This window comes from Macaca fascicularis, chromosome 7, assembly GCF_037993035.2.
Source record: "Macaca fascicularis isolate 582-1 chromosome 7, T2T-MFA8v1.1".
Taxonomy (NCBI): Eukaryota; Metazoa; Chordata; class Mammalia; order Primates; family Cercopithecidae; genus Macaca; species Macaca fascicularis.
Genome location: NC_088381.1, coordinates 15,169,663 through 15,187,300, shown reverse-complemented (window position 1 = coordinate 15,187,300; position 17,638 = coordinate 15,169,663). Strand labels below are relative to the sequence as shown.

General features: G+C 41.7%; 1 long non-coding RNA gene across 2 annotated transcripts in view; it reads right to left on the bottom strand.

Moving 5' to 3' along the window:
• LOC107130146 (uncharacterized) overlaps positions 1-17,638 on the bottom strand; it is a 54,036-nt gene that overhangs the window by 25,484 nt on the left and 10,914 nt on the right. The window contains exon 1 of one of the 2 annotated variants that reach the window (XR_001491843.3): positions 3,363-3,451. The exons of the other annotated variant lie outside the window; for it this stretch is intronic. This is a non-coding gene — a long non-coding RNA (uncharacterized lncRNA). Of the gene's footprint in view, positions 1-3,362; positions 3,452-17,638 lie in introns of those variants that run through there. 2 annotated transcript variants of the gene reach the window in all.

Genomic DNA, 17,638 nt, shown 5'->3' with positions numbered 1-17,638 from the left:
GAAAAAGGGGGACAAGTAATGGTCATACAATATTAGGTCTGTCATCTGAAAGGGGAAACAGACTTTGTGTCTAGTTCCAGAATTAGAACTTGTGGCTGGAAATTACTGGGAGGCAGTTTTCAGCTCTGTATAAAGAGGAACATCTTTCAACAACAGGTCACTGGGGTCCCTTGAATGGTAGTTAAGTTTCTCAACACAGGAATTGTACACAAAGAGGCTAATAGCCATTTGTCATAGATGCTGTTAAAGGAAATCCCCCATTAGGTAGGCGAGAACATCTTCCTATGTCTTGTGGCTTTCCGTTTAGACAAAGGTAGGCTTTACCTCCACTTTGTACTAGTTGGTCAGTGCTGAGTTTTTTATCTTGTATATTTTACATTGGCAAGAAGGTCATATGATTTTCCCCCACCATGTACCTTAGAACCAGCTGCTGCCATGAAAACTTATTAAGCCTAAGTATTCAGAACTCAGGATGAATTCTGTGTTTTCATTTTCTTTTTGAGATGGAGTCTTGCTCTGTTGCCCAAGCTGGAGTGCAGTGGCACAATCTCAGCTCACTGCAACCTCTGCCTCCCGGGTTCAAGTGATTCTCCTGCCTCAGCCTCCTGAGTAGCTGGGATTACAGGCACACACCACCACGCCTGGCTAATTTTTGTATTTTTAGTAGAGACAAAGTTTCACCATGTTGGTCAGTCTGGCCTCGAACTCCTGACCTCGTGATCTGCTTGCCTCGCCCTCACCAAGTGCTAGGATTACAGGTGTGAGCCACCATGCCCAGCCTGTGTTCTCATTTTCAGAGCATTCACTATAAGAAAGAGTCCTTCCTCTGTCTTGCTCCCCAGTGATCCTGCTGGATAGCCACAGGCAGCGGGAAGTCATCATCCCCCACAAACATGAACATGGCACCCACAAGGGCAGGTGCTACTGAAGGGTTTGCTCTGCCCTCCTTCAAGATCCAGTTTGCCATTGAAATTAAAATACAGAGGTCGCCAAATCTTTTGCAAGTCATCCTCAGTGAGTTGGATAAATGCAGAAGAGAAAGTAATGAGAAGAGAGGAAATGTTTATAAGAGAAGCGGCTGTCCTGCAGGTAGCCGAAAGGTCTCCCTAATCTATCTACAACATCTGCACCCACCTTTCCTTCTCCAATTTCCAGCCCATGGTCATGGAGCCTGGATTAGATATCTCAGTATAAACCCCACCCAAAGCAGCTGTCCTCAGGAGAAAAGAAAGCAGAGGAAATAAGTTGGTTATTCAGCAGATCCCAAGTTGACTTCTTTCACCTACAAATCCCAATTATTATTATTATTGTTATTATTTTTTGAAACAGGGTCTCACTCTGTCACTCAGGCTGGAGTGCAGCGGTATGATCTCAGCTAACCACAATCTGTGTCTCCCAGGTTCAGGCAATTCTCCTGCCTCAGCCTCCCAAGTAGCTGAGATTACAGGCACCTGCCACCATGTCCAGCTAATTTTTGTATTTTTAGTAGAGACAGGGTTTTGCCCTGTTGGTCAGGCTGGTCTCGAACTTCTGACCTAGGTGATCTGCCCGCCCTGGCCTCTCAAAGTGCTGGGATAACAGGCATGAGCCACCATGCCATGCCCTAATCCCAATTTTAACAAGTATCTTCATTGTCTTCATAGTTTGTCCTTTGCATTTTTCCTCCTCCACCTACTTTTTAGCTTTAATCTATCACAAAAATGTTTCAAACACCTATATCATGCCTAGAACTTCCCTTCCCTTTCTCAAAGCCACCATCTCTGAAAAGCCGGTCCATGAACCTCACCCGCTTGCTTCACTCTCTGACTCCACCTCTCACAGTCTGTAAACAGCCAGGGCATGCCAGTGTGACCTCATTTACACATTGCCTTATACACATAGCAAAGTTGTTTGTAGGAATAAATGTTATGTTTCATAACACCTCAACTCAACAGAAATCTCATTTATTTTTTAATCTATATACATTCAACAACGTGATATTTACGGTGAAAGCAGAAAGGCCTCCCACATTGCAGCCCCAAGTGATTCATGGAGAGAAACCACTCCCAATAGCTGCCCCCTGGGAGGCTTGGTCAAGGCGGCTCTCCCGTTCAAGAAAGATCTCATGAGGCTTTTCTTCCACCCAGATATTTACATGAGGCTCTGCCCAGCCACACCACTTCAGGAGACCAGATGGGTATGACAGAGCTAAAAGAGCACACGGATGAGCATGCAAAAGAGCTAACACAACCTTGACTTTTCAGAGCTGATTCTGCTTTCAGAGACCATCTAGTCAGCCCATTCACCCAGAGAGAGGAAATGGCATTCACCCAATGCCTCCCTGTTAGTAAGGGGGCAGAGCTGGGGCAGGAACTCACATTTCCCTATTTGTGATTAACTCATCTTATACGATGAGCTAACATGGATGAACAAAGGTCATTGTATCGGTGGGAACTCGTGTAACACACAAACTGGGATTGACTTGGTCAATCACTACTGTGTGACATTGACTCCCTAAACCCCAGTTTTCTATTCTGTGAAGTGGGATAGTCACACCTACCTTATGGTGTTTGTAAAGACGAAAAGGGCAAAGGGCATGGAGATGGCCTGCGGCCTATTGACATTAAAAGATTCCCTGCTCTTTTATTGCAACTCAGCCAGCCTCTAGCATTCATTTCAGGTCTGGTGTCTCCCTAAAACATACCAAACATTGTCTCAAACATTTGAAATATAATTAACTTTATGGGCAACATTAAAATCCTCCTCTTTAAAGTGAATATTTTTCACATTATCTTTCTGCATTGTCTGGGCTAGAGTCAAAGTCAGAGGACATTTTTGAAAGTGTTTTGTGACTCAGCTGCTGTTTGAAACATCTGGGGCTTATTTTTCACCTTTGAAGAAGACAGTGCCTCTTACTTTTACCTCTTGTAGAGCATCAAATACACTGGCACATTGGCTAAGGTAACACACATGCAAAAAAAAAGAAAGTTGAGTGAATGATGCCTGGATGGAAACCTCCCCGAGAATCTCTTACTTTAGTTTCCAAACATACTCCTAGAGGATAAAGGCCCTGCCAGCACTGGGAGGGAACAACAGACAGGGAGGGAGAGAGCAATCTTCCTTTGTAGGAGGTGGGGAACAGTGAGACTCAGCGAGACATAGAGTAATCATGCTTTGGGTTGGGGAAATGGGCCCAGAGCATAGCCTGGGCTTCACGACATCCCCATATGTTCCCTGGCTGAGAGGTGACTTAGAGAGGCAGGAGTTGTGGAGGAGGTGAGGCCATCCACTATTGACCTAATCTGCCATCAGGCAAAGCCACGTAAGTGGGCCCGCTGTTCTCCACACCCCCGCTCCCCAACAAGCACACAACACATACTCACACCCCGAAGCTGCAGCCTGTTCTCTCAGGACTTCCCCTTCAAAGCTGCCTTAGTGCTCTTCGTAACCTGATTTCACTTCTAAAAAACATGCTGTAGGGGAGGAAACACCCCGAGAAATCTGTCCCAGCTCTGTATCACCACCCCTCTCACTCCAGATGGTTCTAGTTGCAAAAGTTTGCATTCTGAGCTTTCAGATACGACTGTGTTCCACATCCCCTCCACCCATAGACCTTCAGAAATACCCCACTGTCTGATCAGAGGAACCTCCCATTTGTGTGCTCATGTACTCCCAAATTAGGACTATTTACTTTGTCATGGTATCCTGCACGCATTATCACTTTTTAATCCTGACCCTAAGAAGCATGTACTGTTATCCTGGTTCAAGGGAGGGAAGACGGAGACTTTAGGGAGATGACTCTCTCAGTACAAAAACAGAATTCTAACCAGGTGTGTCTCTATAGTGTTGCTCATTCTACAATTAATTTCTCCCTAAATTGAATTCTCAAAAGGAATTTTTATTTTTTCTCTTAGGAAAATGAATCGATGCCCCAAAATTATTTTTAAAGCAACACAATGATATTCTTGGTTGCATATACAAAATCGATTGCCTTTTTTTTTTTTTTTTTTTTTTTACCAACATAATCCCCACTTTGATTTTTGTTCCACACAGCCCATGTCTCAGAGATGCTGATCCCACCTTTGGATCCAGAATGGGAGAGACTGGCATATGAATATCACTTTTCTCTTGGCAGTGATTGGTTCAGAAATGGGCATGTGAGCCAATTCTGGTCAATAAGCCTAGAGAATAGATTTGATAATGTCTTCTGAAGCTTCTTTCTCAGTTTTAAGAAAGGACCACAAATGGTAGTCTCTCTCTCACTGAATGTGAGTAAGAAAGCAAGAAGCCACAATGACTACAGATAGCCATCCCACCGTAAGAAGAACCAGACTCAGGATGAAGCCAACCAGCCAACCCTGGGAATGTCTAATGAGAATAATGAGACATCACTTAATGACATCACTAAGACATTGGCTCAACCAACCCTGAAGGCCACCCCCCACCTCTGGACTTCCTGCCTTATAAGCAAATAAATGTCATATGACGTTAACTGATTTGAACTAGGTTTTCTGTTTTTCACAGCTGAAAGCATCTTTAACTGATGCTGGGATTCACCACATTTCCTGCATCTGCAGAACTATGCAATCATCATTCACATCTTAAATCATGGTCTGGAGGTAGCACACACTCCTTAATCAACAAACAAAATACAGGCTTTGCATGCAGTGAGTTCCATGTGGTGCCATAAAGATGGTCACACATTCTTTGTCATTGGGAGGCCATTGAGAGTTGACATCAGTTTCCCCTTCTCTTGAATCTGGGCTGGCCTTGTGGTTATTTTGACCAGTAGAATGCAGTTGAAGTGACACTTAGTAATCTCCAAGGCTGACCCTTAAGAGATCGTTCAGCTTTCCTATGTGACTGGCAACACTCTTTCTTGAAACACAGCCACCATGTAAGACATCTACCTACCCCATGGCCACCATTCTGTGAAGAGCCCACGCTAGCCATGATGAGAGAGACAGAAAGAGGGTGGCGGTGGGGGGCCTGCGGAATAGCACTGAGGTACCAGATGTGATAACACCTTTTGAAATGTAGCCAAGTGAAACCAGCAGAAACAACGTAGAACTAAATGACTGCTTAGTAGAGCCCTCCCCAAATTCATGATGCGCAAATAAAAGGGTGGTTGTTTTAAGCCACTAAATTGTGTGGTAGTTTGTTATCTAACAATAGATAACTGGAACCGGAAGAAAGGAAGAAAACATAGAAACCTCTTTTTCAAAAGCTTCAATAGCAGTAGAAAAGGAAAAGCTTTCTGTGAACGTTTGTCTAAATACAAACTTCATTATCCAGCACACTCTCCTTCAAGTGCCTCAGTTAATCCCAGTTTTAAGGATGTGTGGCCGTGTTATAAGCTGCATATGCACTGCACTCGAGTGTCTATAAAGATGATGCTGCTTTATCCCATTCCTTTCTGTTTTTCCTTACCACAATTAGATCTCAGGTTCTTATCAAAGTTTTTAAAAGGCCAAACACATTGGCTCATGCCTATAATCCCAGCACTTTGGGAGGCCAAGACAGGCATATCGCTTGAGCTCAGGAGGTCAAGACCACCCTGGGCAATGTGGTGAAACCCATCACTACAAAAAAAAAAAAAAAAAAAAAAAAAATTAGCCAGTGTGGTGGTGCACGCCTATAGTCCCAGCTACTTAGGAGGCTGAGGTGGGAAGATGGTTTGAGCCCAGGAGGTGGAGGTTGCACTGAGCCAAGATCACACCACTGCACTGCAACCTAGACAATAGAATGAGACTCCGTCTCAAAAAAAAAAAAAAAAGAAAAGAAAAGGAAAAACAAATGTATGTGAGAGAGTGATTGATGATCAGAGGGAGCCCACTTTCTTGGTCTCATGAACATTCTCGGTCAACACACACACATATACAACCCTTAAGTGCCAGTTCTGATTAGACTTGGGTCTCACTATGCTTGGCTTGGCAGGATTGCAGCTATTGTTTAAACATTTGTCCCATAAAAAATCAGGAGAATTTGAATTAACCACTAGTTTAAGCTGAGCTGACATTTTGAGCTAAATTTATTTTAACTAGGGATTTATGACAGGAAAGGAATAGTTCTAATTAAATAAGTATTAGCCTCAGTGTGAATAATGACCCCTTGGAAGTTTCCCAGTCCCCTAATAGCTAATTAACAGCTCATAAATGGGCTCCTTTTGTCTCCCAAGGCAAGTGTGAAAAGGAAGACTTGACTGATTAATGAGATGGGCTCAAACCAGATTAAAAATGAAAATTGGCTTTACGGACTCCAGACCTGCAAATCTACTCCACGTGAAAAGGACAGATTATTTTTAAGGCATCCTGGGCGATCGCTGTGGGAACAGGGAGCGCACAGCCAAAGGCATTGATCTGTTAACGCCCTCCCTGTGACCCCTTTCACAGTGGCCGACAGAGGACCAGACAGCCAGTGGTGAGAGAGCTGGCCTCTCCATTGTCATGAGGCCTATAGGGTTGGGGTGGAAAGTCAAATAGCCTTCATAAAGACTTGCTCTTCCTTTCTCAAGTTTGTATTTCAGACAAATATTAAGGCAGACAGATGGCAAATTAGAAGTCAATAAATATCACTCTCCATCTCCGCCATTCCATTTTAGAATGTTAGAAGCGTTAGAAGTGTTAGAAGTGTTAGAAGCCCTCCTCTTCTCCCTCAGTCAGAGGCTGGAGACTAGTTCTTCAATATTAAAAGAGATTGTGCTCAGCTTCCCTGAGGCAATTGCAAGCTGGTACCATGCCACCTCCCACATAACACTTTCTCTGGCACTTACCGGAAAGTGTTTTTGAATGGGCAGTTGTGGACTCTGGAAAAATGCTGCATGTATTTTCAGAGGCCCCTGCCTGCTGGAGATAGCTCCATCCCTTTCATGTAGCTTTTAGTTGCAGCCTCACTGGCTAAGCCCTCGGCAGGCCCCTGCTTTTTTTGTCTGCCCCCGTACCCTGCCCCAAGAAACTTTAAAATACTACACAGAGCCAATATTTATTTGGCCAATAGAATTCCATTCAGTGCAAAGGAACTGCTTTCAGTCATCATGGGGAAGAGACAGGGGAGGACCCCAGATTACTATGAAATTTAAGTTCCTCCTTAGAGTAGCCAGCCCACTCCTACCCCACTTTGTAACTGAGACTAGGTTCTAAGGTTAAGCCAGAGCAGGGCCACATTATAGGGGTGCTGATTTGGGGTCACCACAGAGCAGTTGTGGGTCTTTATCAAACAGCTGGCTCCAAAACAGCAGATTAAATGGTGAGGGTGGAGGAAGAACAACTTCCTTTCTGAGCTTATAATTAAAATTTATGATCTGCCATTGCCAGGAAATGGAATGTTAACCAACTAGATTGCCACTTAAGTTCAAAAACTTAGACCTATGTTGAATTTAATCTAATCTTTATTTGATGATTTTAAAAAGACATTTGAGACTCTAGGTGTTCTCAATTCTTCATAACAAATCTTTTGAAAAAAGTGAATAGGAGCTAATTAACAGCTCAAAAGATCAGGAGGTCAAAAGATCAGAAACTTTACCAGCCTGTGTGCACCATGCCTACCCTGCACCCTGGAAGGTTCCTAATCTTCCAATGGCTTTAGTTGCCTCTTTACCATCTGACTGAGCAAGGACAGAACCATAGCAAGGTTAAATCATTTTCCCTCTCTCCCAAGAATATACCCTCCAATCTGTGCTCCTTGCTTTCTTCTACTAGTACCCAAAAATGAATCAGATATCAAGAACCATCAAACCTTAGAGTACATAGCACAAAAACAAAATTAATACACTGCCTCCCCCACAAATAAAAAAGTGTATAAAAAACATCTGGCCTTTATCTAATCTTTGCAAGGCTTAATGCCAACCCACTTGGTTTACTGCCAAGAAAGGTGTAAACTCTCCAGGGAGGATGGAGACACACTAGATATCAGTTAATTAACACTCCCAGCAGGTGAACAGAAGTGCTCTCCTAGGCTGGAAAGAATCTCATTTTCTTCTAAAACTGTGACTTCGGACTGACACTTCAAAATTGTCAACAGTAACTTAAGGGATGAGAATGTGTCTCTTTAGTTATTTTAATCAGCAGCATGTACTGAGCACACTTTGGTGCACATCTTGTTTGTGGGAAGATAAAGAAATAACTACCACGTCAGCCCTGAAGAAGTTGATCAGGTTAAGTAAGATGTTAAGACCAACACAGATTACTCTGTAAAAGATACTGATAAACATGTAAAAATTAACATTACGCTAGTGTTGTATGCATCTGGTATAAGAATGATCAGAAGTATGGACATCTTTTAAATGTCAGCTAACATCTTCAAGGATGAGGACATTTTGAAACAGTGTATTGGAGGAAGTGGTAGAGTCAGATTAACAGCAGAGGGTGTGGAGCAAGGAAATCCTGTCCAGGGATGGCCAGAAAATCTGATGGAATCAGACAGTTAAGAGGTCTAAGGCTTCACAGAAAAAGAGATAGAGATTTGCAGTTACAAAAGTAATGAAGAGGAAAACAAAAATCAATAGCATTACTATCAGAAATTGGAAAGGGCAGGGGGTATAAGAAGATAGCATGATCTGAATTTTCACCTTTCACAGCAAGTAGACAATGAATGTTATCGAAAGTGAAGAAATCAAGAGACAAAACCATCAGCAAATTATTTATTGAGGTGACCATCGAAATGGCTAAAATTATCAATCACTAAAGAAAGGAAGTAGGGGAAGGGAAGACTCAAAATTGTCATTTTGAATTTTCCTGTACTGACTGACGTTTTACCATGTTTATGCATTACCTTGATAATTTTTAATGGATGGTGGCAGTCTCTGATCTTCCAAATGCTTTTAAAATATCAGTGCATATTTTATCATATTTATGATAACCTCCAAAATATGCTAGGTATGGCTGGAAAAAAATATATAACTCCTCCAAAATCTTCATCTGGTTCGTAAGAAAAAAGAAGCTTCAGGGGTTCTTTGTAAATTTTTCATGCTAACCAAGTCTCAATAAGGTTGCCTAATGACTGATAATATATTTTGATACCTTCACTCTTCTTATTTCATTTTCAAGGGCTACTGGTTGTAGCCAGATACTAAAACTGGGCACTTCCAGTTACAGAAAAATTATCAGCACTTATAGGGGACTTGGAAATATTGTCGTTCTAAAATCCTTTATTCTCATTGTTAAAACACTAAGTCTAAAGTGAATCAGAGTTTTTCATTGTCCCAAGGTCTACAAAAAGTTGATCTAATATTTGGTTTCTCATCATTTTCTTACCTTCCAATAGTATTACATTCCCAGATGACAAAATCCTAGGATGTAAGAGTCTATTTTAGGGCTCATCTAGTTCAGTTTCCTCATTGTAAAGTTGAGCAAACTAGGACTTTTAGGGCTTGGTGACTTGCCCATGGGCATGAACAAATTAATAAACCTACCAGCTGTCCTCTCTCTGGCCCTTGTTTTAAAATGTTATGATATATGTTTTAATAACAACCTTGGCCAGGACTTTTGATTCCTGTACTTCTCTTCCACTGACTTTCCCTGTTCCCAGTGAAATCTTAGGTAGAAACTTCTTAAGAATAGGAAAAAATTACTTTATCACAATAAAGACGTGAGTCATGTACCAAAATTTCTCTCCCACCCATCACTTCTTAGGCACTTAGTCTTAAAGCATCATTTTTATTCTTTGAAGGAAAAACAGTCTTTAAGAGTTGGATAGTCTTAATTCAGTCAATGTGGGAAGGGGGAGGTGAAAAAGGAACTCTCCGAGGATAATCACAATGAGAACAAAAGCTTATCCAAATTATGCAATGCGTTATAATTATGCTATAAAATTGCTCTTCAGCCAGGGTGTCAATGGAGAGCATTACAATTTTTAAATAGTTCTGTTCTTCATGGGAATTCTTGATCATTTGAGATGTTCATGTGTGTGCATGCACATTTAGGCAAACGATGGAGCTAAAAGCACCCAGAATTTTGCTATCCTTTCCCCCACAATTAAAATAAATTGAGAAAAGGCAAAAGCAACAACAATAGCTCCATATGTACATGTAGGTATTGCCTTTATGGTGAAATTCTTGAGAAAGAAGAACTGTGGCTCTAAATTCAGCACATCTGAAGATGTCCAGGGCTGCCGGGAGCTGTTTGGTTTTGAATGTATTTGCCAAAAGCTGTCAGTCCTCCTGCAGATGAAGCTCACTGTGCAGAACAAGCAGTTGAGTGTGTTCCAAAAGTGAATAGGAGAGAATGCTAGAAACAAAGGGATCAAAGTAGGAGAAGGTGTAAAGCATTGATGTTTTCAAAGTAGCTGTCTCTCAGAACAGCACTATGCTGGGCGTTTTTGAAAGCACAAGAAATCAAAGACTTTTCTTATTTATAGAATTGAGGAAACCAATGGTTTTAGCTACTGGCTCTTGGCATGCCTATAATAAGAGAGTCATGATTTACAAAGATACTATTTTTAAGATTTGTTCTGAGTTTTAAATTCCTACTTTAAGATCTCTCATTTTTCTCTTCCTTACCTTAAACGTTAACTGAATTGGCTATTTTTTTAATGGTAATGTTTTTGTTCTTGTACATAAATGGTTCCCAACATGGTTTCACATTAGAATCCCCTGGGGATCTGGAAAAAGACTAATGCCTTCCCCCAAGACTAATTATACAAGAATCTTTCGGTCTGAGCATCAGCATTTCGAAAAGCTCCCTAGATGTTTCCAAACGGCACTCATGAGTGAGAACTCCTGCTATCGACAGTATAACAAGATCATTCTGTAGAAACTTTAGTGAAAATCAGTTTTGCCTATTTAGTCAAAAGTTCTGAGTGTGTGAACAGGCCCCATGTGGGACATAAAACCAACTGTACCTATTTCAAGACCTGTAGATGCCAGTGGATGACTTTAGAGAGTTTATAGAAAATTCCAGAATTTAGTCACTTCAAGTATGGGACCCTTTTTTTTTTTTTTTTTTTGAAACAGACAATGCATTCTGGATTGTCTGTGGTAAGCATTACATTTGTGCCTCACAATGTAGTTTTCCAAGAGTTTCTCTCATCAAAATCTTTTCCCAGAGACTGACCAAAACTTCCACCCACTCACAATGGCCCTGGAACTCCTTTTGCAACAAAATAGGTATGCTCTAGCTGGGTCTATTTGGTAACAGATATAATGCATACTTGACCAGAGTCTAAGATTGAGAACTAGATTGGCAGTGTTTGCTATCAAGAAGAGGGGCATAAGCTCGTGTCCTGTCAGTCACTGCCTTCAGTGACATTTCTTTCCCTACCTTGACTCTGAAAACTGAGTCTACACTGAGTGCAGGATGGGTAACGCCAAGATTAGATGAGGGCAGAGGGTCAGGAGGACAGCGTGGAGGATCAAGGTCAGCAGCATGAAATGATAACTCATGGTGGCATTCTATGTGTGAGTGACCATGAACACCTGGACTTTAAATGTGTGTATTAGAATCTTTCTTTGGAATTTAATTTCTTGACATATATTTTTTCTATATATACATATATATAATTTGTTGAGAATATATGCCAGGAAAAACACTCAACAGAAACTAATGCTGTCTAGCTTGAAAAGTAAAGGCCAGGTGTGGTGGCTCACGCCTGTAATCCCAGCACTTTGGGAGGCTGATGTGGGTGGATCACCTGAGGACAGGAGTTCAAGACCAGCCTGGCCAACATGGTAAAACTCCGTCCCTACTAAAAACACAAAAAATTAGCCAAGCATGGCTACTCAGGAGACTGAGGCAAGAGAACCGCTTGAATCCTGGAGGAGGAGGCTGCAGTGAGCTGAGATCATGCCATTGCACTCCAGCCTGGGCAACAAGAGTGAAACTCCATTGCAAAAAAAAAAGAAAAAGAAACTTTTGGAAAGCCCATCAGTACATTAGAGAATTGACAGACAGGTAAAAGCCAGGCTCAGAAAACACAAGCAAGGCATGTTATGTATGATGCCTTGCTGACATCACCACTTCTAGATAGTTGCTGTCACCACTGCTGGCCCCAATGCCACTGGACACTCACCATTACTACTGCCCCTGGACTCTGAATTCCATCATCACTGTGAATAACCCCCACAGTGCCATCAAAAGTAATGTGTTTGCTAAGTGCAAGTTAGAATTGGGACCATCCGTGAAAACACAAGCAGTAGATTATAAGTTCCTTGAGCTCAAGGAACAGGCCGTGTCCATCTCTCCACCATTACAACACTGCCTTGCCTCAAATGGTGTTCTGTAAATATTGGTGAATAAACCAAGGAAAAAGAAATGAATTGGCATGATATGATAGGACACGGAGTGACAGCATGAAATGCAGACAACAAATAATGAGAAGCAAAACATTATCACAGAGTAATTTCTGTGCTGAAAATTTTAGACCTAACAACTTAGGAGTTTCAGACAATGGGTAACCATTTCCTTCATCCAGGCTTCAATTTTTCTATGGTAAAATAAGCATGAGAACTGCCCTGTCCCTGTCATAGGGTTGGCTGTTTCAAGACCAGAATAAGTACTTTGAAAACGGAAGTGAAATATTTTATAGAATAGAGCTCTAAGAGTTTTAAATAAACTCCTAGTAAGAGATACCAATCAGAGACCCTAAAGCAACCCCACCCCCAACACTGGAACGAACGTCAGAGTCCCAACTTGGAGAGAGACTCCCTGTCATAGGTAGTCTACAGGCTGGTTGCTTCCTATCTTAGTGTTGCAATGGGGATTTCTTAAGGAAGTTCTCAGCTAGACTGGTATGAGTACAATGAAAGGAGAAGAGTAAGAACTGGGCAATTTACATGCAAGAGGTTTTATTTCTCAGGGTGTCTGAACACAGTTAACTCCTTCATACATCCTACAACTCAGAGCTGAACCGAGACATCCAGCCCAAACCCTTGACTTTTACAGGCGGTCAGCAATTAGAGGTAAACAATTTGGTATATGTATTCAATATTAAAGGGCTACAAAAGTCATAAGCTTTTTGAGGACAGGGAATATTTTTCTTTTCTTTTCTTTCCTTTTTTAGCCAGGGTCTCGCTCTGTCACCCAAGCTGGAGTGCAGTGGTGCAATCTCAGTTCACTGCAACCTTGACCTCCAGGCTCAAGCGATCCTCCCACCTCAGCCTCCAAAGTAGCTGGGACTACAGACATGTACCACCACACCCAGCTAATTTTTGTATCTTTTTTGTAGAGACTGAGTTTCACAATGTTGCCCAAGTCGAGCTGGTCTCTAACTCCTGGCCTCAAGGCATTCACCCGCCTTGGCCTCCCAGAGGGCTGGGATTACAGGCATAGGCCACTGCACCCAGCCGGGAATATTTCTTATATGTGAGTATTTTTCTCTTCCAGCACTTTAAATAAGTCCTAACATATAAGTTTTTAATAAGTATTCCTGAATTAACATGAATAAACAAATATATGGATATATATGGTCTGATATAGAATCATTTCCTTAACCAGAACTGCCAATATGCAGCATGAGTAGGCACACAGAAACTATTGAAAAGTGAGCTAAGAGATGGAGGATAAATAAGAAAACAAAGATTAAGAGAATTCCATCCTCAAACTATTTAAAATGCCCCTCTGGGTTACCACTGATACTCCTATGTGTCAAATCACCCTCTGATCACTGGTTTGAAAAGAAATAATTTCCCTATGCATCACACCTCTTCCTGGTGAAAAACTTAACTACTACCTATTGTGAGGGTTATAGAGCAAAAGAATGAAAGATTTTCAGAAGACAGGTACTTCAGTATGACATCCTGCATTTGTATTTTATCTTTTACTTTTTCAAAGTATGTTCACTGTACCATTTCCCAACAGTCCTCAAAACAAGCTGATGAAGTGAATATGATTTTTCAATCTACATTGAAATATACAAACCAGCCAGGTGTGGCAGCTCACGCCTGTAATCCCAACACTTTGGGAAGCTGAGGCAGGCAGATCACTTGAAGTCAGGGGTTCAAGACCAGCCTGGCTAACATGGTGAAACTCTGTCTCTACTAAAAATACAAAAATTAGCCAGGTCTGGTGGCATGCACCTGTAGTCCCAGTTACTTGGGAGGCTGAGGCACAAGAATCACCTGAACCCAGGAGGTGGAGGTTGCAGTGAGCCAAGATCACTCCAGTCCAGGTGACAGAGTGAGACACTGTAAAAGAAAGAAAAGAAAAAAGAAAAAGAAAAGGGAAAAGAAAAGAAAAGGAAGGAAGGAAGGAAGGAAGGAAGGAAGGAAGGAAGGAAGGAAGGAAGGAAGGAAGGAAGGAAGGAAGGAAGGAAAGGGAGGGAGAGAGGGAAGGAGGGGAGGGGAGGGGTGAAGTGACTCGTCCACACTTACACATCGTTATGAATAGAAAGAACCAGGACAAGATGGGCTTCCTGTCACCACGGTGAAGATTCTGAACTCCTGTCAGTCATCCTGTGTGACTTTCCTCTACCCCTAAAGGCTCAAGTGAGTTGCCCACAGTCAGCAAAACTGACCTGACAGGCTTAGCTGGGGCTGATGGTGAGACTCTGGCTGAGAAATGTTACTTTCAAGTAGACTGAACAGAAAGTGCTATTTCTGAATTGCTATCTTAGGTAGGGGATGTCAAATGAAATGTAATTTCCGAGGTTCTGGGTTTTGTTTTGTTTTTGTCCACTCGGGCAGGAGAGATGTTCTGTACCATGGAAAGAGCAGGGAGGAGGAAGGGAGGCTGGCAGCATGAGAACAGACCATTCTAATTAAAAGCTACAAAGTGAGAACGGTGCGGAGCTGCTAGAGGGGAGTAAACTTTCTTGAAAAGAGATGCAAATTGGAAAATTTCGAGAGAAACAACAATAGATGTTGGTGTAGGGACTCTACTCAACCCATGTGGCTTGTTCACACTGACCACATGTAGGAATGCTGGCCACTCAAATAAACTCTGGACCCTAGATTCCCCTTTACTTGAACTTCAAGGAAAATGTGACATGAATAGAGGAGGGAAGAGCTAATGTATGTTACCAACTTATCAGCAGAGACAAATGTCATAGCCATCTCAACTTTCAAAGGTTTATTAACAGATTTGGGAAAACAAAGAGGAGCACATACGAAACAGAACAATTCAAACCAATGCATAAGCAAGTACTTTGGGCTATAGACAGGACCAAAGTTCTCGATATGCCCTAAAGGGAGGGGTGACACTGGGATTTTCACCTAGATCATGTCACACAGTCATGTGTCCTGAAAGAAGAGTGGAATTTTCACAGAGGAAAAGTTGATAATGGCTGCACTAACTTCCCAGTAATCGTGACAAACTGGCTCGTTTTTACCCAAACAGATTTATCGATTAGTAAAAACTAAATAATATACCTCCCCCAAAATGGACAAATGACACAAAAAATTTTTTATAAATTATCCAGTGATTGAAAATAATATCAGCAACTTAAGTACACATCAGCATTAAGAAAATGGCAGGGGCTGGGCACAGTGGCTCACACCTGTAATACCAGCACATTGGGAGGTCAAGGAAAGAGGATCGCTTGAGCCCAGTTCAAGACCAGCCTGGGCAACACAGTGAAACCCCATCTCCACAAAAATTACAAAAATTAGTCAATCCTCATTGCACGTGCCTGTGCCATGCATGTTGCATGTTGCCAGCTATTAGAGAGACTGAGACGGGAGGATCACTTGAGCCCAGGAGTTTGAGGCTGCAGTGAGCCGAAATAACCCCACTGCACCTGCAGTGAGCCAAGATCATACCACTGCATTCTAGCCTTGGCAGCAGAGTAAGACACTGTCTCAAAAAAAAAAAAAAATGGCAGGGCTGACGTTTCTTCTTTCGTAGTACAAGCTCTTCATGAGCTTCAATAGGAGGTAAGCAGAAGGATGACCGTTTCAAATATGACAGGGTGTCAACACATTTTTGAAATTATTGAAAATGAAATAATATTTGAGATATAAATGTATATTATTAACAATGAACCATGTCCTTAAGTGAATACTTTTCCTCGAGACCTGAGCTAGTAAAAATACTAAGACATCACAATTAGCATATTTTAAAAGACTGTTTATTTTATTTTTTATCTCACCTTTTACAATTTCTCTTAGCCAGGCACCTATATAATCCCAGCACTTTGGGAGGCTGAGGCATGAGGATTGCCTGAGGTCAGGAGTTTGAGACAGGCCTGGGCAACATAGCAAGACTCCATCTCTCAAAACATAGAGATAAAAAATAAGTTAACCAGGTGTGGTGGTACATGCCTGTAGTCCCAGCTACTCTGGAGGCTGAAGCAGGAGGATTGCTTGAGCCCAGGAGTTTGAGTCTGCAGTGAGCTATGATCGCACCACTGCATTCTAGCCTGGGCAACAGAGGGAGACTCTTTCTCTAAATCAAAAAAAAAAAAAAAAGAAGAATAAATAAAAGTAATAAATAAAAATAAAATTTATCTCACTTCTACACGATGTTTTAAAGCAGGTGTAGGTATATATTTTAAAAAATGAATAAACACATATATTAGGAGATGTGCTGGAAACACATATATCTCTGACAGAGATAAGGCATCAGAAAAGCAGAGATTATTGGTTTCATAGTGAAGCAGCAGAAATTCAGAAGGCAATCAGTCAGTAGAAGTCGGTGCTAGCGTTTCATAGAATTTGGATTTGAGATGCATAGAGATGGTGAGTTCAAATGAAAGAAAAAGTGTCAACAAAGGCACAAAGAAAAGAAGGTTAGAGACAGATCTGACTAATCTGGACCTGGCACTGGGAGGAACAAAGGCGTAATAGTTCACTGTGGGACACATTTGCCTCCTAAAAACCAGAAGTCTCCTAGGCTTTCATCATCTCCTGGTCTCACCCTCAATTCTGTCTGTCCCTAGCCTCCGCTATCCCCTCTGAGATGAGCCCAGACATATCTTTATATCAAGGTTGCCTTTTCCAGGTGCCAGCTGGATAGCTCCTCACATGTCCCTGACTCCTCACATTCCACAAGTTCAAAACCTTTCATCAGCCTGAACCACCCTTCACAATCTCCATCCTCTGACATCCTGTCCCTTTGCATTACAACCATGTAAAGGGATCTGTTGGACTAGTGCCTGTTTATTTGTTCCTAAAGCTACTTTTTATACATTTTTCATGAGGTAAAAGCTATTATTATTTAACAAATATTTATTGAATATCTACCACGTGCCAGGCACTGATAAAGATATCCTGACTACATCAGTGGGGAAAACACACAATGATCCCCGATAAAGAAAAACAAGAACATCTAAGCTTGAAATAATAAACCTACAGGTAAAATGAAATGCCAAGTCCACCAATTAACTGAGCTACAAGAAAGGTTTATCTGAGACACTCGGCAACATCTATTATTTTATAGGAGTAATATCCTGATTTTTGGAGTCAAACAGATCTGGGTTCAAATCCCAGCTCAGTCACTAAGTTTAGCCTCTTAGGCAAGTTACCTGCAGCCTGCTTCCTCATCTGCAAAATAGGCCTAAAAATACAAAATTGGGGTGTTGTAGGTTTGTATGAAATAATACATGTAAGTGGTTCACACATAGTTGGTGCTGAGTGTTAGTTTTCCTTTAATAAATATGCTCATGTTGGTTTCACTGAGAAATGGTGCGTGCGTGTGTGTGTGTGTGTGGTGTTTGTGACATACAAATAAATCAAGTTGAAGAGATAACGTGCCATGTGGGAGCTGAAGGACGAGGTCCTACCCAAGCACTG